The 24,810-nt window shown below is 34.5% G+C and overlaps 1 protein-coding gene across 3 annotated transcripts in view; it reads left to right on the top strand.

Annotated features, from left to right (window-relative positions):
- LOC145280022 (very long chain fatty acid elongase 2-like) overlaps window positions 1-24,810 on the top strand; it is a 153,309-nt gene that overhangs the window by 44,502 nt on the left and 83,997 nt on the right. The window contains exon 1 of one of the 3 annotated variants that reach the window (XM_080131677.1): window positions 23,889-23,969. The exons of the other annotated variants lie outside the window; for them this stretch is intronic. The gene's annotated coding sequence lies outside the window, so the exon portion shown is untranslated. Of the gene's footprint in view, window positions 1-23,888; window positions 23,970-24,810 lie in introns of those variants that run through there. 3 annotated transcript variants of the gene reach the window in all.

The following is a 24,810-nucleotide window of genomic DNA, read 5'->3' as shown; positions in this document are numbered from 1 at the left end:
AAGTTACAAAACCACAAATCGTATAAAAAAAAAATTTGAAAATTTGCAAACACGGCTAATAAAGAAAGACTTGTATTTCTTTTAGAAAATTGTTTGCTTCTTCTTCACTGCATGTATAATATTCTTTCACAAAATAGCATATTCAAAGTCATTTGTAGGCATTTTTAGTTATAATCATTTATGGTTGATAAGATATCAATGGCGGGTTAAAAAAAATCTCATTCTATAACTTAAAATAACCATACAGTTTAGTTTAATATTTTACATCTTTCAATATATAAAGTAAAGTCAGTCTGTTTCTACAATTTTTGTGCTTAATTTTCTTCCTACAATTCAATATTTGATTCTGATTTTTTAGAGCAGTGGGGGCATTGGTTCATACTCTTAATAAAAGATGGTTCGATTTAATGTCACTCCAAACAAAGCATATTGACACTTGAAATGTAAGAGGCTACTATTTGGGATCATGTCTATCAGGGGACTGTCGGGAGTTGAGCAGCAAGATGTCTGTTCACGTTATATTTAAACTTCTGCCATTTAGTACAGTCGGAAGCAGGAAACGGGAGGAGGGCGAATTAAAAAAAAAAATCTAGCTGTCCGAGGGAAGGAGCTACTAAAGTAGGCTTTCCAGCATCTAGGGACCTCAACAGTAAAGGGGTGGGATTTTGCTGCTTGTCAGATTAGTCAGGTGTATGTATATCGAGGGGGCACAAGTGCTATGAGTTCATCAGAACACATGCCATTAAAGTACTTGTAAAATAGGCACAGGGATATGATATTGTGGCGATGGGACAGAAATTGTGAGCGTGGCTGATGGTGCAGGACCTATTAGACTTGATTTTATTTGTGTGCTATTTCTAAACATTCTAGCCAACCTGGGTCCTGGCGTTGCTTGGGAAAATAGATTGACGAATTTGCAATACTACTACTAATGATAATAGTAATACTGAGAAAAATATAATACAATGATGATATTACTGATAACAATACTCATAATGATAATACTAGACTTAATCATAGTAATAAAATAGTATGGTTAACTAAGATAAGAAATAAAATACTAAATAAAATAACATTAATAGCAGTAACACAAATAACCATTAGAATAATTGTAGCATGGATGAGGGAGGGGTTCCATGAAGTGAATTAGAAATAGGTATCGTACGATACGTAATAATAAACTTATTTGTTTGGTTATGTTTAATGTGAAATCGTCAATGTAAATATTTTGTATTTTTACATGTTGAAAAATATGAACTAATCTTAAGATTGTTTGTAGTGTTAATGTTTTGCTGATGATACTCCATTATTCTGTAGAACCAAGCAAGGCAGGAGAGCGTTCGTTAATGTAAGTTTCTAGGCTAACATGAGTTATGTAGCAAATGACTATATAAAAAGTCAAATGATTTTTTATTTGTTTTCGGTGACATGTGGGTATGTACGGCTATGAAAAAAAGACCCGGTGATTTTGAGTTCCGTGGAAGGAGTAAATTTAATGAGTGAAATATTTGCTACTACTTATGTAAGATTATGTATGAGGCAAAGAGGGTAAATTTTAATATTTATCAAACGCTAATGAAATGTGTTTATTCTTGTACAAAAACATGCTGCAGTATTTACTGAAATGATGTATATGAAAGATTTGCATAGGGATTTCTGCATTTTTCTATAGTGTTCAAAGTGACACGAGAATAATCGACTTTTTATTATAGAGATATATAGACATCTTCATCATCCTTAAAAATTATCCTTTCTTTTTGTTTTTTTCTTTGTTTTTTTCTTTGTTTTTTTTGTTTTTTCTTTGTTTTTTTTCTTTGTTTTTTTCTTTGTTTTTTTCTTTGTTTTTTTCTTTGTTTTTTCTTTGTTTTTTTCTTTGTTTTTTTCTTTTTTTTTTTTTTTTTTTTTAAACCAATTTTCAACTCTAAATCAGTAAAATCTGTAGATGTACTTTTGAGTATCTTAATTTCTTATAGATTCACTCAATCCCCTAAATTTTATTAGGTCAATTTTGGAGGTCCCTCAAGGTAAAAAATCCTTTTTGCAAAAACGAATATTGTTTTCTATTCATTCAAAGCAATTTTTATACTAGAATGTTTATTTCATTAAAAAAATAACTGTCAGTTTTTATTGACAACTAGTGGGGAGGGGGGGGGCGTGCCTGGTCGTAAAATACGCTTAAATATATTTTCATTCCTGCACATCTTGTATTTATTACAGAACCAATTCTCTATTGAATATTATATTGTACCTAATATATATTTCAAGATTTAAAAAAAAAAATCACTTGGTGCCATCAGCTAGAATCGAAAGTAAAACAGCTGCATTCCCTACTGTTTGAGCTATCAACAGATAGATAAGAAAGATATAAAATTAAACCGCTTCCAGCTATGAATGAATTTGCATGTGCACAAGTGTTAGAAATATGTCGGCAAATTGAAATAAGCAATTTGCATTTCAACTTGCCGACATATTTCTGTACGTGTTATTCATCCATCCAAACAAATGTTTTATTCCTTATGAGCCATCCTTGGTGTATGATTACTATTTCCTGGTTATTTCAGTGTTATGTGACCAGTGGTTTAAGAGTTTATCAGTTAAATATTTTCACACACACACACATCTAATTTTTTTTTTTTTTATATATATATAGGTTTAGATGTATTAAGTTTTAATTCTCTCTTTCTCTCTTCTACTTTTGTCGGCCCTATCGGTGGGGCATTAGAATATGCCAACTGCCCCCCTGCAGAGGGTGAAAGTCCCTCAATGGGGGTCCTGGATATGACCTTAAACTATATCCAGTGGTGAGGCCCCAGCTTGTGGGCTTTGGGGAGTGTGGAGCCACCCTTTATTTACCATTGCTCCCAGGTCCACTCTGACCCGGAGTGGTAGTACCTGTTACAGTCCCAACTATGGGTTAAATAGAAACCAACGTGAAAACAACAAATATATTCTATTAAAAAAATTTTTCTTCAATCTTTGGATTCGGCATTAAATAACCCGAAAAGGGTTGATATGCCGTAAAACAAAAACAACCAACCAACCTACTTCTGTATATAAACTGGCGGGATGCATGCCAGAAGTAAATTGACTGAAAAGACTGCTTTCCATTTAAAAGTTGAAGAGGGCGGGTAATTCACAATACAGGGTTTTGCAGCAAAATGTGGAAGCCAAGATCACAACTGACATGGACTGTCGCAAGTTGATGATTAAAGACATTGGTTACTCTAACGATAAATCTCGCTACATGTTCTAAGGAGTCAAAAGTTAAGACAGTGGCTTTGCTGTCAGGTGTCTACATATACAACTTTTGTTTTTATTTCTTTTTGCCAAGTGTCGGATTTTGCTGCAACACTGTATATAACAAAAGAACGAAATACCTGAATGGTGTACACATAAATTGAAATGAATTATGGAATTTATTTTTATTATGGGAGTGGAGTGTGTGGGGGGAGGTACTCACTGACTTAATTGCTTTACCACTATATGTATGCAATTTTTTTTTTTTTTTGTGGTGGTGAGGGGGGGGTAATATTTGTTTATAATTTACAATGCCGATCTCTGCATAATCATGTTGATGCACCAAATTCCTGCTAGATCACTGATGTTAAGCAATGTTACGTCTGGTCAATATCAGATGGTTGGCCATTATGAAATACCAGGCGCTGTATGTAAGAGGATGTCAACACCTCCCTGCAAGTTCCTATTCTAATGTCATCTCCTCGGACGGAGGCGACTGAAGACTGCTTGTGTATTTGATATTCCCATGAAACTTTCAAGTCTGGTTAGTACCAGATGGGTAACCATTTGAGAATACCAAGCACTGTATGTGGGAGGATGATGACACCGCCCTTGCAAAAAACATACCGTTAACTTAATCAGTTATATTTTCTCATACAGGTGGCGCTACCAACATCTGCCTTTTCTATATCTCTTTCTCTTCTGACGCCGACATGAGTAGATGCACTTGAGTTTGCTCCTTCAACGTATATAACGAACTCAAAAAAAAAAAAAAAACACTCTCAGGCGATATGCATCTGCTTAAAACAGGCCATTTTTTTCTCGCCACAAATGCCTTACTAAGAACACAATAATATGCATATGAACTTCAATACACAATCACGAATGTATTGTTTTTGTACCATAACTGTAACAAATAAAAAATTATATGGGCCGTAAGTAACATGAATTCAGCGAGCGTTGCTTATTTTTTTAAGTAGCGCACAGCCTCAACCTCCCTCAGTTAAGATGCAACATAAGGAAGACCATACTTATCCACACAGTTACAAGTGTAGTCCTAGGTGGTTCGGCTCGAACATCCACAAAAGTCCAACGATGCAATCTCGGTCGCTTCCACAGAGACAAGGTTGATGTGACATTGCAGTCCGGATACTGGGTGCCGTAGTTTGACGATCCTCTCTTTCGGTCGTCTGCTGAAAAAAGATCACTGAACTTGGTTGTGTTTCTTTAAGTTAACTTACAAGTATTATTATTATTATTATTATTAATAATAATAATAATAAATCGATGCTGACTCTAGTTGTAGTTTTTGTATAAAGATTAATTATTCACAAGAGAAAAATAATTATATACAGTTTATCAACAGTAAAAATCAAATATCGATTATATTTTTCTTTTTCTGGCAGTCTTCGAGTTTTCTTTAACAACCGATTCCTTGCTTATTGATTGATCAGTGGACAAATACTTTCATGCAGAATGGGGCAGTGAACAGTCTTCTCACGAGTTCAAACAGACCCTTTAAATTAAACTCAACATCAGAAACTCTACTCAAACTGATTTTTCTTTGCTCTGCAGTCCCTTATAAAGAGAGGGGTAGTCAAAGTCAGGACGAACCTGGTTTCCTCATTCAGCAAATCTTCGTCCAGCATGTCATAATCTGATTCGCCCTGACTGGATAATTAGCCAACACCACCCCCATACACACCAATTAGGTAACTTTACACTGAACAAAATTTCCCACCAACAATTCTCACAGACCGGTTGATTTTCAGCTCTGACCTCTAGCCCAACCACAGCTACACACCTGAAAACAATGATCTTTATAGCAATATTGTTTAATGTTCTTGAAATTTTTTTTTTTTTTCTTTACAAAGGAAATTTATTTCACAGTAGTGAACAACCGTTTTCTCTTTAACTAGCAGGGTTACCTGATATTACCCTAGAATCGTTTACATAAATAAAAAGCTCTAATTTGGGTCTCCCCAGCCCCCCCTCTGGGGCAATTTTTGACCATAGCTCTAATTCAGCTCCCCTTGGCACCACCTCTGGGTCCATCTCAGACCATCACAGCTGGTTGGATCACAATTTTCCTGCGCATGTTCTGCTACAAAATGAATCTATTTTTGAAAATTATCTTATAATTATTTGATCTTTGTTTTAAGATTTTATTTTTTCATGTGCACCAAAGATTGCAACAGAATCTAAAATACTGTGTATACAGATGTAGAAAGACAGTATTTGGATGGATAAATCAGAACATAATTAAAACATGCAGCACACAAACGTAATATGCTCAAGTAGTAAAGTAGATTGATGACCCGGGTGTCCCAAGTTCCAATCCAGTTCATTCCACAAAAAATTACTGTCGCTTAGGATGTTGGCAACCTTCACGTGGTCCCTATCGTAATCCTCGATGTCTTTCTAGAAAGAATTTCTGACTATAAAACTATCGGGAACCAATGTCAACAATAGAATCTTCGGATTCGTACGACGTGATGATGATCTTGCTGGCCATGCTATTATGTTTATTGCTAATACCCTTTGCTCTTTTGCTGTGTACGTCTCATTTCAACCCCGCATCTTAATGGAGGTCTTCTCTGAGCATTACTCGTTTCACATCGGTACACCATTCAGCAATTGAACACCTCCATCGATCATTGGTGACTTTGTGATATGTCAAACACGGTTTGGGATTTCCTCTCCACTTTTTATTTTCTGTAATTTCTTCATTTTGGATGAGATACTATTAAAAAAAAAAATAATAATAATAAATAAAAATGTCCTCTTTATAACATTTATGCTCACACCAATACAATTATTTTCTTATGTCGACCTGTTGCTCATAAAGAGCCACGTTGACATTTAGATAAAGTATTTAGAATAATTTGTTTTAATGGTTGATTTTATTGTTGTCTTCAGACTTTACAAACCAAAAGCATTCGATTTACATGCACAGTAACCCTTTCTTTTTGTAGTTCTCTTTCTGTTAAACTGCATTCGGTTTGTGTATCACTCAAGATTGTAGCACTATAGTAAACTAATTTTCATTTCACAGCATAGCAAAATATCTCCATCTTGCATGTTTTGACACATTGTAAGTTGTTGCTCAGTAGATAGTGACGTTTCTTTCTTTTTCATTGTTAAGCCCTCATTCTAGTCACAATGGAAAAAGTTTCTTCCGCTTTCCTTTGCTTTTGTAATAGGATCTCTATCTCTACTATTATATAAAGGAATTTTGTGTGTGAGTTTCCTACAGACTCCAGAACAGCTGGGCTGATTTTTATGAGATTTCACAGAAATTTACTCTATATATCTGGCAGTGTCATCGGATAGGTTTTGTATTAGAATGTCCTTGATAAATATCGATAATCAAAAAAATTTGAAAAGAAGAAATAGGCGATTTTAAATAAGGTTAATACCTTATACAGCCTAACATCACTAGTGTATTTGACCAGTTTTATTACCACATAAGTAGAAAGGCCTGGATATAAAATCAACAGTAGGTTCTTTGATATGATAGGGAGCATGTTCCAAATGAATGCTTTTGTTTGGAGCACAATTGAATCATGATACTTGGCTTTTGCATTTTAAACTTTAACCCGATATAATATCTAATATATAAAGATAAGTTTATAAAATCAATAGTAGGTACTCTACAGGGCAATGTGGACTGTCACTGTGGGGAGGTGTGTGAAGCTTCATCCCAATGCACCATGATGGGTCCCCAACTAGAGCAGGCAATCAATCGATTTGGTTGAAAAATAGGCGATTTTACCGATTTTGATGATGATAAAAATATGTGAGTCTCAAACATTCGTTGCTCATTTAATTCCAGGCAATGTTGGGGCTCCTTGTTAATAACAAATAAAAAGAAAACATGCTCACAGACTTGCTCAATGGTGATGACATCATGATTTTTTTTTTTAAGCACGCTAACATATCCCCAACAAACTCGCTTAGCAACAAAATCACACCCCTTCACTTTTGAGGTCTTAAATGCCAGAAAGCTTTCTACTTTAATAGGTTCTTCCCTAGAACAGCTAGACTTTGGAATTCCCTTTTTGCTACCTGCTTCCCTGACTGTACTGATATGCAGAAGTTCAAATGTAACGTAAAACAATCGATTCACCAGCAAAAAAAAACAAGACTTTTCAGTCTTCTTGGACAACTCATTTCCGATTTGCTGTCGGGTGGCATATCCTGATTCAGTTCTAATTTCTAACTCTACTTCTAATTGTTTAAAGGAATTGTACGTATAATCTTCCATTTTTTTTTTTTTTTTTTTTTTTTTAACTTTGCACGTACCAATATCACTAAAAGTTGTGTTTGTAAAAAGAAAGAACAATTTCATAAAAACAGCTAAATGTTGGACTGAAAAAGATTTGATAACTTTATTTTATGTATACATATTTCATGATATGGTTTTTGATTGATTTGTTTTATTTTTTTTTTTTTTAATACTAGAACTCATTTCTTTTAGTCTGTCTTTTACGGAATAAAAGACAAATATTTAAAAATGTTGTGAATAGACGATTTTAATCTTCCTGATTGAACTTTTTATTCTTAAGCACAACTCTGTTCATCTATCCTACTACTGACCTGTAATTGATATAGAAGAGCCACCTGTGTTTTTTGTTTTTAATTTTTTTTTTTTCTAATTACATTTTCACCCCGAACAAGGCACATTGCCACTTTGATGTAAGGGGCTACTATCAGGGACCTAAGTTGCAGGGGTACTATGTAGGGAGTTTAGCAGCAAGATGTGTGTCCACATTACACTTGAACTTCTGCATGTCAGTACAGTTGGGAAAGCAGGAAACCGGAAGAGAATTCCAAAGTCCTACAGTTTTGAGGAAGAAGCTATTAGAGTAAAAGGCTTTCTTACATCTAGGGATCTCAACTGTGTAGGGGTGGGACTTTGCTGCTTGTTGGGTTTGTCGGGGGTATTTTCGTCGAGGGGGTACAAGTGCTTGTAGTTCGTCAGAGCTCCACCATTAAAATACTTGTAAAACAGGAAGAGGGATGCAACATTTCGTCGATGGGACAGTTTGGAACCTATTAGGTTGGCGACTCTCTTTTGGACCTGTCCATGAGCGAGAGACTAGTAACAGATGCACCAGCTCAAATGTGACAGCAGTACTCCATACATGGACGAATGGGTGGCTTTGTAGAGGTACAGAATACTTTCAGGCATAAGTAACTTTCTAGCACGATAGAGAGAGCCCACCTTCTTTGCAGCAACCTTAGCCATGATCTCGATGTATCTATCCCAACTCATGTTTTCTGTGAACGTTAAGGCAAAGAGCTTGGACGAAGTGCTCTCAGGCAAAGTATCTGTAGCCGTAGCTATTGGTGGTTGGTAAGGTTTCGTGTAATTATTAAATAGACAGAAATGGCTATTTTCAGATGCAAAAGAAATAACCTAATTTCTTTTTTAGTTCTCATAGAGAGTAATTATCTAATATCGAAGTAATGTAGAATCAGTGTAGATTTAGTGTAGTAGTACTGATATGGGACAAGAAAGAAAGTATAAGAAAATATAGACTTTTTTTTTTTTTTTTTTTTTTTTTTTTAGTAATCATACAAGATGAATAATATCTCTGAATTTATTTGGGTGTTCCAAATTTTAATTCTATTAAATCATTTTTATTTTCTTTTGTCGGTTGTGAAAATATTAAATGTTTGCAAAGTGTTGAAATTAAAGTTTTCCTCTGAACTACCGAATTCCATTAAATGTTCGTGCAAAAAAAAAAAAAAAAAAAAAAAATCTTCGGCTTGCAATGTTCTCGGCACACGCAAAAACGGCAATCCGTTTTTTTTTTCTTTTCTTGTTCGTAGAAAATCCACATTTTTTTCTTCCTACTGACACACGAATTAACCGTACGTTCAAACGACTCCGAGTCAACAAAAATGTTCTCTCAATGAAAGAAATACCGGTTTATATACATATATATATATACATATATATATATACATATATATATATATATATATATATATATATATATATATGTGTGTGTGTGTGTGTGCTTAAATTTGAGCACGTCTTAATTTGCATATGTCACTTTTTCGTTTCCTAGCGGTTGGGTTTCGAGTTCGAGTGGCGATGACTTTTTAGAATACAACTACGCTACCCTTGGATGCTTGTTTCTATGACCGTTGTCACACGGTTTGCTTTTGTTAATTGAAAAGCTGAAACTTAACACCAGAATCTTAAACTTTGTTCTTTCCATTCATTTTTGTAAATCCTCTCATAATATTCTTCATAAAAAGTATAATTTCCAGTGCTTATTGTTAAAGGCCAAACTCTACAACCATCCTGTGAAGATCTTTTACCTGATTACAAAAAAAAAAAATAAAAATAATCACCCCGTTTTATATTGGCACATTAAAATGGTTTCGTTAAAATATCTTAATTAAAATGAAAAAAAAAAGTCAAAATCAAGGCTCTTATATTTGTTTCTTTGGAGTGGAGGCTTCTTAGAAAAAAAAAAAAAGAAGTCTATTTCAACCAGACATTATGGACAAATTTATCTTTAGTTGACCTTTGACAACTAAATATTTTCGTTTACTAGCCAAATAAAAGTTACCAGTCATTCATATGATTTTTGGAATATGACATCTTCGTTCTATGACGAGTATGTACGTCATAAAGATTTTTTCTGTATTTCTTTTCTATTTAAATAAATGTAATTCTAAATATACACATTCCAGGGGCGATCTTTCTGACAAAGAGGGAAGAATTGCTGTTTTCTGGGTCGGAATCTATTCCATCTAACATTTATCGTTGGCAAGTTTTTGACCTTGAAGTAGTATTTTTTTTTTTTTTCGCTCTTTACATCAAATAACTTCATGTGTTGTCTGGAGCGATTTGCATAAAAAAAATGATTTAAAATTGTCTTAACTGTTTTGATGTTCACAAGAATATGCAAATATCTACACAATTTTAAAAAAATTATTTGTACGATAGATACATGATTATATCGAGATTAAGTTTTACATTTGTATAAAATGGTCAAACACAAATTACGAAAATAAAACATTTTGGTATTTTACAATTCAGACATTTAATTCTTTGCAGTACTGTGGATTAATTAATGTTTTAGATTTAAAAAAAAAATTTTAATGTTGAGGGCAGGTTTTGTTTGCAATGTTAATTTAACTCAAATTGGACAACCATTGGCCATTTTACACTTTGTGAATTGTAAGCAGGAAAGGGGAGACATTTGTAGATCTTGTTTTCCACAGTTTTTTAAATGTATTTCATTTGTGGCTGTAATAATGGAAGTGATTGAAAAGAACAATTGTATTATTTACTCTTTTCTTGATTTGTTTTACAGCAAGTTCATCTAGATGCTTGCATCTTCTTGAGGTGGTATAAGATCTTCAAAAAAGATACCTGTTTGCTTTGACGCCCAAGAAAAAGAATGTAGCTCACTGTTATCTTGCATCATTTCCTCCCATGACACAATTTTCACGTTAGCTGAAAGATAATTTCATATTAAATATATAATAATTCTCTAATAGAGAATTTTTGTGTGTGGAAAATTGTTTTTAATCCATTTACAATTAAATATTTGTTGGAGACGCCCCTCCATGGGATTAATGGACTATCTCATGACGTCACTTCCTCTGGTGACGTCACTTCCGGTATCAAGTACCGGTGCCCGGCAATCTGAGATTGGCACGCGACGAAGCAAGTTGGTTGCACATGCCCAACTGTTGAGGAATGGTATTACTCAACTCACTTTGCCTGTAATATATGTGAATACAGGTTTCGTTCCTAAAAATCCTGTGTTCCTTCATTCTTTTTACCATTTAACCCCATAATATTGATACATACCTCCGTCATAAGAAGTGAGGGATCTAATCAAAATTAATGCTAATACAAAGGTGTTTACATAAATCTGTTTTTTCGTGGAAACTGCACCATTTTTTTTTTTTTTTTACAAAACTATTTGGTTTAGTTCAATTATAATCAAGTAGCTATATCCAAGGAAATATGATCAAAGAAGTATCTGATATTTTAATAAATTTAATCATGCTACACATTGCTATGATTATCCAATCCGTACGGCTATATGCTAAGGAAAACGGTGCTTTTAAGCATCGCCTACTGATATGGGACTAGAGAAAGTAACAACCTTAGTTGCAGTCAGTCCCTAATGATACAAGCTTAAAATAAAGGGAGAAGATAACTAAATACCAAGTTCGTATTGATGACATGAAAAACTTGGGAAGATCTTCACCGTTCCAATAATGATGAGAACCGGACTAATTAAAAAGAATTTAAGAAAAAAAAACTACCTGATGAATATATCCAGTAAATAATGTGCAAGAGATTCAAACAATTGCACTAAAAGGGACGGTTAGAATCCTGAAAAGATCTCTCGGTTGAAGTCTCTGAAATAGCAGGTGAATGTCTGACACACAGCAGGATATTCCATCCCTAGCAAAACCGGGGGGGGGGGGGGATTGTTTCTATGAACATGTGATGAGTAACGGTGTTTGGTTAGTAATCTGATTGATTGACAGTCAAAGATTCAATCTTTGCCACTAAAATTAACATAAAATTAACACTTCTACCCAGTCACAGCCAACGTAATGAGAATAATCAACCTCATTGATAGTTCAGTTCGAAATTTTATACAAATTTCGTAGTTTGAATATTAAGTTCCTATATTCAAAAAGATACACCTGAAGAAGGTCAGGAGTTACATCAGCTGAAATATTGTGAATATACAAAGATTGTTCCAAAAGTAAGGCTTCCTATTTTTTTTTTTTTTAACTTGAAAATTAAAATGTTGAGCTGTAACGATGGAAGTGGTACCATTTTAAAAACCAGCGACTCCAGAATTTACTTTTCTACATAGTCACCACCATTCTCAATGCACTTTTGCCAGCCTCTTTTGATGCCTCTGTTGTAAAAGTCCGGAGTGTACTTTGTTAGTCACATCTTTTGCCACTCTGAAATCGATGAACCTATCTCCTAATTGAGCTGACATCAACTGCATCAAATTTGTAAACGTTCAGCGGGTGCTGGTGAATGTTGATTGTTTAGATTTATTCTGCATGGAGGAATTCAATGATGCATCTCTTGTTCTGACGCACGTCCATGACAGGGATTGCTTTTTTTTTTCTTTTTCTTTTTTTTTTCTTTTTTTTTTAAGTCTCTCATCGTCATTATCTGTAATATATGAAACTCTGGTTATGAATGCAGAAGTTCAGTCGTCATAACAATGCAATTTGCAATCCCCTCCAAAATAATAAAAAATAGGAGGCATTACTTTTGGAACGTCTCTCATATCAGCCAAGATGAGCATAGTAATTTGAATATTGCAAGTTATCAATCCTCATCTCAAAACTTCTGAAACATCAGATATAATAGGTTACAAATTCTAACTTTAGTATTCGTTTTGGCTTATGATTTTTTTGCCAATACATTTTTATTTTTTTATATATATATATATATATATTTTTTTTTTTTTAAACTTTTTGCGAAATACATAAACAATTTTTATGGATAAGAATAAAGAAAACAGTGAGGAACACTTTAGTCATCTTAACATAAAAATATCTTTCCGGTGTTTGAAACTTTGGTGATGCAGAAGTATAAGCAACTCGAAGTCTGCAGCAAACGGTACCAGATAATTTTTTTTTTTTTTTTTTTTCGTAAAAATAATATAAAGAAATCAATAAATATTTCATAAAGTAATATATTTTTTATAACACTAAAAACAAATTCAAAACAATAACATTTAATTTTATTTTATGCAAAAAAAAAAATATGTATAAGCAAATGTGTTTTTTTGGCTGACTCTGTTTGCTGCCGACTTCGAATCGCCTATTCTTCTGCATCACTGAAACTTTTTATCTATATCTCAACAAGGCAGCCGGGTTTGTTTTGGTTACAAATTAGTGTTGGAATGATTAATCGGAATCTGGAATTAGAGAAATCAGAATTTTGGAGGGTATCAAAATCGGAAACATTTGAGCCTAATTTCCGATTCTAAGAATGATTCTTTTCTTTTTTTTTTTTTTTTTAAACTTAATTTTCTATTTCTGATACTAATGATAAAAGCATGAATATTTGATTTTAAACTACTAGTAAAACTAGCAGTATAGCAAATTTATGTAAAAATGATTCCGGAAAAATGGCACAAGTAAAAATGGCATGAAACAATTAAAAGATATAGATTGAAAATCTCATAACGAGTTCATCGAAACCTTGGATACAATCGATAAAAGGAAACTATTAAGAATTATGTCAAATTAAAAAGAAAATTATATCTACATTTAAAAGTAGATGAGAACTACGCCTTCATCACCACACAAAAAAAATTAAAGCTTACTTTTTGTGATTAAGCGATTGTAAAATCAGTAATTTAGGACAGGATCGATAATTGCATTGGAATCGTCCTATCACTATAACGGCAGAATTTAATATAAATATCACTTCATAATTCATTCTGTTATACAAAGTTGTTCCTGTTCCTTGTTCTCTCATTTCAAATTTTTGTAACCTCGTAATATTCATATGTAGATTCTTTAGGCTACTGTTACTTTCAGTGCAGGCAACACTCAAATACAATTGCGACTTAGGACTTCTACCAAATCATGGCTGACGAAGCAGGAGAATGCTACCCCCGTGGATTAAATTAAGTGTTTTTGTTTGAATTTCTGTGTAGATTTCTGAATTCAACACCATGCACCTGAAGGTCGGAGGTTACATCACCTGAAATGTTCTGAAAAATACTCAAGATGAGAACAGTAATCTTTAGAATCCAAATAATATGAATAATCAATCCTCATCTCAAAAATTCAGAAACCACTTAATATTGTTCTACTTATTTTGATGTGTGATAGCCAGTTATAATTTGATCTTTGAGTTGATGGTAAAATTAATTCAAGTAGATGTTAGAAGAAGAATTAGGTTCTTGTGTTTGGCAATCACTACCTTTCCTGTTTCTGTTCCTAAATTTTGCTTCAGCTGATATTACAGACAATTGTTATTGATCCTTGTTCAGTTTTTAGAATGGGGTGGATGACCAGTACCGTCTTTAATCTCCACTTTACACACTCCTTTAGACTAAAACTGACCAGACTGTAATACCCCTTATTTAGACTGACTGGCAACTAGCCAGCTGACTGAAATCATAACACAATAGGCACTTGTCCTGTTGCTAGGCTCTGCCATCGTCATTAGTAGTTTTGTGGTCATTGAATGATATCAGAGAGGTTATTTGCTGGGCATTCGGCCAGACTGACTCGTTCGATGCTCAAGTCATCTAGAGGTGGACTAGAGGTGGATTTTAATTTGACTAAAGTGAATCGGCTCAATAAATCTTTCCTTCTTTTTCTTGTACCAACTTTTTAAAAGCTGATCAAATAGGAGTGTTTTTTGTTTTGTTGTTTTTTTTACATTCAAGTTGAGTCAGAAACAAGACTAAATTGATATCCATCTTAAGAAAAAAGATGTAGTTGTTTAACATTTTTCTTTTTATTAACTTGCTAAAATAAAATATTAAAAACGTGATGCTAGTCTAATAGTAAAGTGGATTTTAAAAGAAATGAATTTTAATTAAAAACGTTTTATAAGTATAGGATGATCCCCCCCCCCCCACACACACAAAAAAAAAAAAAAAATTCACCGATAGGTTTAATAAAATAGACAATCCCTTTTACAATCCATCCATATTTGATACAAATAAACGCCGGTGTCTATCCCTGATTTTTTTAACAGTCAGTTTTATTGCATTTCAATGATATGTGGGGACACTTCGATGATCATCTACTCTGTAGAATGTGTAATTTTGCATAGACTTCACACTCCTCAAACCTTATCCCCACCTAGATTTTTATCTGTGCTGGTACTCTCTGAAGATAGCAGTTTCCTGTCATAAAATGCTCTAAACATTGATGTTATTGGTTTTTTTTTTTTGTTTTTTGTTGTTGTTTTTCCCCCCCTTTCCATTTACAAAACTGCATCATATTCTGCAAAGCCAAAATCAAAAACAATTTTCCTCTACACAACCAAACTGAACCAAAATCCATGAATTTAAGATATAAAGAACTTGAACCATAAAAACTTTTACCAAAATGACTGGATTCTGCATTAAACAACCTATTGATATGCTGTAAAACAAAACTACCAATTTTTATTTTAAATTATTATTATTTTTATTTTATTTATTTATTTTTTTTTACACAGGAATCACCACTTATCAAGGCCCGGAGGCCACTCGAGGATAAAGGTTAATGGGTACACATTAATGTGATTATAGCATAGTAAACATAAGTAGTGAGAATTTTGTAAATTGGATTACTTAGGGGGACGGTTCATCAAGAACTTGTTCATGTTGGACTTGAAGACAATCAGGTTGTAGTCAGCTGGAAAGCAGGCAATTGGAAGCGTTCCATAGGTGTGCAGTTCTAAGAAAGCTTTGTTCATGGAATCTACATTTAGGTTTAGGCACAGAAACAATCTCCAGATTATTCCTTAACTGAAGTATCCACCACAACCATGTTCTGGTGTGCTTGCGATGCAGAGGTACACATTTGGAGCAAACCACAGAATAGCAATAACACAGGTTGTTGAACATTCATGACTTAAACTTGGACAAGTCAAGGTGTGCACTAAAGTTCAAATGTGAATTGCAGAAAGGATTGTGAATGTCATTAGCAATTTCATGGGTGGTATTTTATTTGGGTCAGCTTATAAAACGAAATGTTAAGAATTTAATTATGCATAACATAATTGGTTCTCTAATTCCCCCCCCCTCCAAAAAAACAAAAACATTGTGAGATGTTTTACTTTAATTAACTGATAATTGTGCTTGAAAAATTTTTTAAAAATAAAAACAAGCACCATTTTATGCATGTGTTCATGCATATATTTTAATAAAGCATGAATGGAAAGACCTTAATTATTAAATTAACTGACTTTTGTGAAAGGGCTGCGTTTGAGGGCTATGGCAATGCAGTGTGTGGAAACGGTCTATGCGGTAAAATAATGACAATTATTGAAGGAATTTCAATAATTTCCAATTATATATTTATTTCTGAACATAATGTGTGGCACAAGATGGTGTGTGAATTTCCCTAAAATTTTGAGAATATATCTCTTCTTCAGGGGATGACAGGAAGCATAAGGAACTCTCAAATTGTTTATGCTCCCTATCCTCCCCTGAAGAAGAAATATATTCTCGAAATTTTGGGGAAATTCACACACCATCTTGTACGACACTAAATAATGTAATTGAAAATTATCGAAATTTCTTCAATATTGTCATCGTTATCCATTTTAATACATGGATCATTTCCGTACAATGCTTCAAACAAACTAAAAAATCCCCTTAACTGAGTTTGATTTACTGTGAAAGATATTCGCTGGAAAGATATATGCATAGTTCATTTTTTTGTTTTTTTATTTTTTTTTACAAAGGAGTCACCACTTATCAAGACCCGGAGTCCACTCGAGGATAAGGGTTAATGAATGTACAGTGGTCAAGGGGAACATGTCTGTCATAGTTAGTAGTGGAAATTTGGTAAATTGAATTAAGGGGATGGCTCCTTACTTTCTCCCAACGAAGGTTGATTGGTTGTTTTTGTTTTACGGCATATCAACCCTTTCCGGGTTATTTAATGCCGAATCCAAAGATTTTGAAGAAAAATTTTTTTAATAGAGTATATTTGTTGTTTTCACGTTGGTTTCTATTTAACCCATAGTTGGAATCCTAACAGGTACTACCACTCCGGGTCAGAGTGGACCTGGGAGCAATGGTAATTAAAGGGTGGCTCCACACTCCCCAAAGCCCACAAGCTGGGACCTCACCACTGGATATAGTTTAAGGTCATATCCAGGACCATCATTGAGGGACTTTTACCCTCTGCAGGGGGGAAGTTGGCGTATTCTAATGCCCCACCGACAGGGCCGCCAACGAAGGTTGGATCTGACATAAGGTGGAGTTTGTGACGTGAGGTTATGACTAGGGCTAGCACAACAGCACATTCTTCTTGTTTTGACTCTCGAGTGTGTATCCATTGATATCTAATATGCTTTTATATAGTGATGTGGTTCTCGGTTGATTAACTGTCTCTGTCGGATATATACTCGAGAGTCAAAACAATGAAAAGAATATGCTGTTGTCATAGCTCTAGTCATCACTGAATGTCACATGATTGTTCATAGATTGTACCAGTTATCCATTAACTCACAATTGGAAGTTTTGAGTTATTTTCATTTTTTGCCTTCATGTTTGATGCTGAAGTTTTTTTTTTGTTTTTTCTTCCTTTGAAGATTGTAACGTTGGGTATGGGGCAGCCAAACCAGCTGCCAACATTGCCCTGCTTTTTATTGAAACCAACCGAGAGCTCTTTTTAGTATCCTTTTTGGATGTTCCCTTAAGTGCAATTGTCTGGATCTCTTTTGCACTTGATTCACCAGGAATGACTTCCAATATCTCTTGTCTGTCGCTATTTTGTTTGCACCGTTTTCTAAGATTGGGTCATTAAGTGATCCACTCTTGCACAGCTTATCACGTATACTTGGGTCATCAGAATCAATATGCAACACATTTTAAGTATTTCAGATAACTGGCTGCTGGTAATGTGGTTGAACTAGTTGATATGTCGTGCATCCGATGCACTGTAGCCAGAATTGTTTCGTTTTGTCAGCAACTACGTGTCAGCCATATAGGAGCAAAATTCGTGCACGTGCTTGTACTCTAGTTGGGATTTTAATCCTGGCCTCCTGGAATTGACAGATTAGACCATACCTGTAATAATCCAGTCCCTGTTGATTTTGCAGTGGTAGGTTAGTTCCGTGCAGTTCTAGGAGGTCCATTCTTTCAGGCTTTGCCTTCTCCCTTTCAGAAGGGGTTAGTTCATTGTTAATCGCCTGAGATGCCGTCACCAGGGAATGCCGACGGGGCTACCCAGGCACTTTTTGCAGGTTAGAGTTACCTTCCTCAAGGGCGCTGACTTCTAAATCCCATTTTTTGGCCCTGGTGTCCAAGTTCTTGCAGTCGGAGAAAACTAAACAACTCGTTGAATGTGTAGTATTCTGTAATATTCCTTTTTCTCAGTTAAGCGTTTTTTATAAAACATTTTACCTAACATAAAGGAAAAAAAATCTGTTGGGAAGCTGAATATAGCAATTACATTAATTGAAGATTTTTTTTTTTTTTTCCTCTTTTTAGAATCAACCCCCCCCCCCCCCCCCAAAAAAAAGAATGCATTCATCATTTCCATGCAGTCAAATTATAATATAGCTATGGTTATCATTATTGTAAATTATATAGATGAAAAACAATTCGATAGATTTTCGCTATTTAAATTTTGTATTTTTACTCTAAAATGAAAAAGTGAGTGCAAAACGGTTTGAAAATCAATAAATGAACAAGAACTCATTCCCCCTCCATTATTGATTTTTTTTTTTTTTTTTTTTTTTTTTTTTTTTTTTTTTTCACCACAATCCATTTCCATTTTTTAAATATTAAATTAGTAGCTATTAAATCTTCACTTTGGAAAGAATTGAGGAAAAGGACAACTTTTTTTTTTTTATTTGACTTAAAATATAATAAAATGCAAGTTTTTAAACTTAAAACTTTTTAAATTGAGCACAAAATATATTTTTCACCGTGTAAATAGTTTTCAAATAATTTGCTACTCTATCAATCCCAGGTGGGTTGGGTCGAGGGATAGAATGGTTAAGTAATAAAGCAACTAAAAGGGGCAACAATTTGTTATGGCTTGTAACTCTGTTTATAGAGAAGGGTGCCCGGCATTGCCCGGGTGTTTGGAGGTGTGTTGAGCAAAAAAAAAAAAAAAGTTGTAGTAGGTCGGCAGGCTCGAACCCGTACTGCAAAGGAGGAAAAGAAAGTGGGAAAAAAAATGTGTTAGCTGTTGCGCCCATCGCCAAACCGGAAGTGACGTAGGTTTAAATTAAGGCTAGACAATCGAAAAGAGGCGATTACTTTCGAAATTACCGGCAAAAAAAGCGACCCCTCCCTGTAGAAAAGTGCCCAGTTGAGGGTGAAGGAATGAATGTTTTTGGCCAATTTTTCAATATTTGTCATCCGAAGGATCGAGCTTCAAAATGATACCGATGTTGTGAAAATCCATCGCCTATCGAAAGTTTTTGCGATACATACGTTTAAACAGACAGATGAGATTTATATTATAGATGATTCTGATTGAACGACAGCTAGTTTTGATCCTTCGATAGAAACGCGTTTTAAGCTAGATTCATCTGCTAGTTTGTACATAGTCATAGAACTGATTAAATATAGCTAATCACTACTTAAAATGTATTACATTAAAAACAATATTGTACATTTTGGGTTCCAGTTTAATTAGGTCAGTCAAGGTGGATGTATTTTTGAAATATACGAGGGTTTGAATATACTATTGACGTCTTCCTGATATCTGTTACTAATGCAGATTTGGTATTTGTCTGTCTGAAGCCGACTCTATACTATTGATTGTACTATCTGTCAAGGTTATAGTCGGATCATTTTTCTTTTTTTTTTTAATTTTTTTTTTTTTTTTTTACCCCAAACAAGATATATCGCCACTTGAAACATAAGGGCTACTATTTAGAATCATGTCTAACAGGGAACTATCTGCAACAGAGATGAAACTCAGGTTCTGAATGCATAAGTTGGAGTTGAGCAGCAAGATGTCTGTTCACATTACATTTAAACTTCAATTTAGTAGTCAGAGCATTCTGACCATTAGTCTGAAAGAGTAAACTATATTTTAATGCTTGATTGGGAAGAGGGTAGTATAGTATGTTTTATTGTTATAAACCATCCTTCTAGGCATTATCTCCTTCTTTGGTAGAGGGTAATGTATATATTCATTTGTCATGATACCATCCTCCAAGGCTAGTAAAAAAAAAAAACCTGCGATCAGAGGGAGCATATATTTACAAGTCAATGTAAAGATTGCCTCGTGCATATAACCTACCCAAAGGCAGGTACAAAGCTAAGTTCAATTCTTGTAATTCTAAATCAACTGAGGAAATCGAATGACAACTGAGAAGAAAGTAACTGATCTGCAGTGGAATTGTAAAGATCTTAAACCAAATTATGAACAAATTAAATGCTTAAAAGCTGATTAGAAGTTAAATGTCAGTCAAAGATACGTCCTCAACAATCAGTTTGACAGGCTTAGCCATTTTTGAGCAGGGAATGATTTTGCATCTGTTGGGCTGAGGTATTGTTCTGGGTAGTCCTAAGAGGTCCACCCTTCCAGGTTGTTGCCTCTTGTCTCTCAGATGAAATGAGTTTATTGTCTACTGCATGAAGCGCCCCAACTGGGACATGCCAACAAGGCTGCCAAGGCAATTTTTAAAAGGCCAGACTTCTCCTTTATAAATGCTGGTTTGATTTTCTCCATCTTCCAACCTTTCTGTTGTGGGAAGGAAGTAAATACCTACTGTAGTGAAAATGGTAGCACAAAAAGGTAAAAAATGGACGAAAATGACAAGAAAAGTGTGTATGTGTGTGTGCGCGCGTGTGTGCATAACAAAAGATTTAATTCAAAGAAATAAACGTCTTTAAGGAAACAATTCTTGACTATGTGAATCAGGAAATGATGGACCGTTATTGTATGATGATGATTTCTTCTGGCCAGTAGGTCGTCTGGTCTCTCACTGAGATTTTTTAATTTTTTAAAAATCTCTCCAGACAAGCCATGAATCCACTTGATGTAAGGAACTAAAAAAGAGAAAACTGTCAAATACTAACCAACAATTGTTTGTTGAGCATCATTCATGGTGATTTTTGTTGGCATTCCTTTCTCTGATATCTTTCTATAAGGATTTTTTTTTTTCTAGAAGGATATCGGGTACATACAGGAGGGACCATGTGAAGGTTGCCTATGTTCCTAAGTGAGTGCTTCTGTGGAATGAACTGGATTTGAACTTGGCATATCCAAGTTGTCAGTCAGTGTTATTAACCACTTAGCCACCGTCATCTCTCTGCTGCTTTTTTCTTGATTACCACTGAGAGGATTGTTGGCAGGAGACAATGGTGATTGTCTCATCAAACAGGCAAGAAACTAATATCATTCCCAACATTGGTGTCATTGTGAATAATGTTTGTAAAAGTTTGGTCAATCATCGTGAATGGCACGGCGATTTGTCTGACAAGAGTTACTGTCTCAAGCAACAAGGCCGGGGCAAAGCCTCGATTGAAGAAAATGCAGCCTGGTCAGCTGCTGCTAATAAGGACACTTTTATGAGATCTGATTGGTTGGCAGAATGACGATGTGTGCAGAAAGCTATGTCTTTATCTCTGTCATGTGAACTGAGCTGTTGAAAGCTCAAATATCCAAATCCGTTATTAGAGCAAGCCATAGAGGGCATAACAATAAAAACACCTTCTTATCCATAACATAAATGTGGCGTATCTAGGGCTGCGTTTGAAAATCAAGTTTTATACTAAATAAAATAAAACGATTTTTAAGTAAAATTTTACAAAGGATTCAATGATGGTATTAATTTTTTTTTAATGGGTTTTTTAACAATTATCTGTGGGGACAGGGTTTTGCTATTTATAAATGATAAATTAAGGTATGACTTCTGATGATTCTCTATTCAAGCAATCTTGGCCTGTCATTTGAGCAAACTATAATTTCTACTATCATTATATATACCAATATTTAAAAAAAAAAAAAAGTCAGTTTATCTTTAAATATCTTAAATATGTATCTAAATAAAATATTTTTGCCAAAAATAAATTCTCAGCTGAAAATTATGACTAAATCTGTTTTCATTGTTTATTTCAATAATTGAGGGCAATCTTATGTCTAATAAGACAATAACATTCTGCATCTAGTCTGGTGCCCTGCAGCATCTGTGTCTATACAGTTCAAAGCTAGAATTGTCTCTCTAGATGCAGGCCTGAGTGGGTGATAAGGAGACCTGGGTTTGCCCAGTTAACAGGGTCCCCCTCTTGGCGTTGCAGACAAAGTTCGATGGAAAGGCAAGCCAATATGGTGGAAGTCAACGCAGCTGTAGGAGTTGCCACAAAGGTGTTGCAGTGCTTCACCATCTGTCTATCAGGACTCCAAACCGGATTTTTATCAGGGTTTACGCCCTTAAATACATCAAGAAATATTTTGGATATTTTTCATTGACGGGTTCAAATCACCTGAATGATGATAGAAATCAGTTTGCTCGAATGATGGACTGCAGCGGTGGCAGTCAGTATTTGTGCCTTTGCCGTCTTTAAACTGGTGGTACATAAATAATAAATCGATGTGGGGATGTGCGTTTGTGATGAACATGTATGAACATCAGAGACAATATTGGGTTTTATTTTATTGGATGTTAGAAATTAATAACTCCAACTAAAAATGATAATATAGAGTCCAGGAGTCTTCGTTGCTGGACACTGCTGGAAGTGATTTACTAGTAAAGCAATTAGGGGATTCTTATATAATTTAAAAGAGGTTCAGTAAATGTCAATATCAATCTGTAAGTGTTATTAAACCACTCTATTCTACAAAACCAAGCTTCTATCTTTTCATCACCAACGCTCTGACTCCCATCTGGCCCCAATTGAAATGAATGGCTCTCATCTTAGGGAAACACTACGTTTTGACAAGCTTCAGGGACTGACCTTCACTCCTGATCTGAAATGGAACACGTACATCAAATCTGTTACTGAAATCGATGGGAAAATGGTTGGATCATTCTACTGCTCCAGAAGGTCTCACTTGGAATGCAATCCTCTACCTGTATAAGAAGCAAATATGTTCTAAGATGGAGTATTGTTGCCACATCTGGAGAGGAGATGCTCAGAGTATCATTTTCTACCTTAACAGGGTATAAAACCGACTTTGAAATCTAGTGGGCAGTACTCTTTTCACCTCTCTGTTGCTTCTTTCTCATAGGAAAGACGTTGCAAGCCTCTCTTTGCTGTATCATTATTTTTATGGCAGGTGCTCGACTGAGCTTCACTGTATGGTTACCCCTTGTAAGTCTTTTGCAGCAAACACCCGACTAGCTACAACAACGATCAACAATTTCCCTTACTCTTTAGTTGTGCCTAAATCTAAGGAAAAAATCCATGAGCAGTATTTTTATTTTTTCCTAGAACTGCTCGTCTGTGGAACACTATACCACGGAGCTGCTTTCTGGCTGGCTATAACATGGTCGTTTTCAAGTTCAACGTGAACAGATTCTTGAAGAGCCGTTCTCTAAAATAAATGATCAAATTTACGCATTACGGTAATCTTTAACCCTTATCCTTGAATGGGGTCTAGGCCTTAATGAGCGGTGACGATGTGATGTAAAAAAAACAAAAAAACAATCCATAGTTGATCTTCTCTCATGACTTCATGCAGTCTGTACAGTAACAGGATGCAAGCAGTTTTTGTAGAATACTGAAGCACCCGTGACTCGTTGAGTCTGTATTTGCTCTATACGTTAACATAGAATTTAATTTTAAGTTAGTTACCGCTACTTTTAAAAAAATATCTACCTTCATAGTTTTGATAATTACCATTCATCTTTTGTGATGTCACTGCTTGTAGGCATCTGCTATTTATACTTTATGTTGTCACAGTGCTTTTTTTTTTTTTTTCATCTGCTATTTATCCTATATGACGTCATCCATTTTCAAGTTTATACTGGTTCAGTATTCACGGTGGCAGCAAATAAGCAAGAGCCAGAGTTTTAATATAGAAAAACATACATTTTGAAAAAGGAATTGTATCGAGTAAGTTTTAACAAGTAAATTTAATTTTATTTTGAAAGTGAAAATTTTGGCAAAATATTTGATCACATTTTGCATGTCTACATTTACCAGTTCTGTTTTTTTTTTTTTTTTTTTTACACAGTGGTCACCACTTATCAAGGCCCGGAAGCCACTCAGGGATAAGGGTTATTGCAAGTACATTACGTTAGCGTGGAGATTTGATGAAGTGTTTACTTAAGGGGGCGGTTCATTAGGAATTTGTTAACGTTGGACTTGAAGACATCCAAGTTGTAGTCAGGTGGGAAGCAGGCAGACGGAACAGTTCCACAGGCGTGCAGTTCTAAGAAAGAAGCTTTGTTCATGGAATCCACGTTTTGATTTAGGCACAGATAAAGAGTGGGGGAATGTTTTGTTTATATTTTTTTAAATTTAAAAAAAAAAAAATTAGTTTAACAAAGATTTTCATTTATTTATTGCTGAAAAGGTTAAGTTCAATAAATTATTCATACAAATCCTATTATGTTAATGTGTCACATATTTTCTATGTTAGGCGTTTCAGTGAAACCTTAGATTGACTTTTCATTTATATAATTTTTTTTATGGCTAAAGATTGATAGTTTTAGATTCTTTAAACCACACATGTACATCATTAGTTTTGCTAAGAAATTTTCTACATTTATTCTAGTGACATTTAGTTGTATATTTTTTTTTTTTATTGTTGGCTAGTAATTTTTTTTTTTTTTTTTTAATTTATTTTGAAATCCTTTGAGATGAGGCTTCATAATTTGTACATTCATTTTTTTCTGTGGGCTTTTATTCTCATCTTCATAGTTGTTGTTGCTTCATCACGTTTTAGCCAACT

The sequence above is a fragment of the Euprymna scolopes genome, chromosome 7 (genome assembly GCF_053919585.1).
Source record: "Euprymna scolopes isolate OS-2025 chromosome 7, ASM5391958v1, whole genome shotgun sequence".
NCBI lineage: Eukaryota > Metazoa > Mollusca > Cephalopoda > Sepiida > Sepiolidae > Euprymna > Euprymna scolopes.
This window is presented reverse-complemented; position numbering and strand designations above follow the sequence as displayed.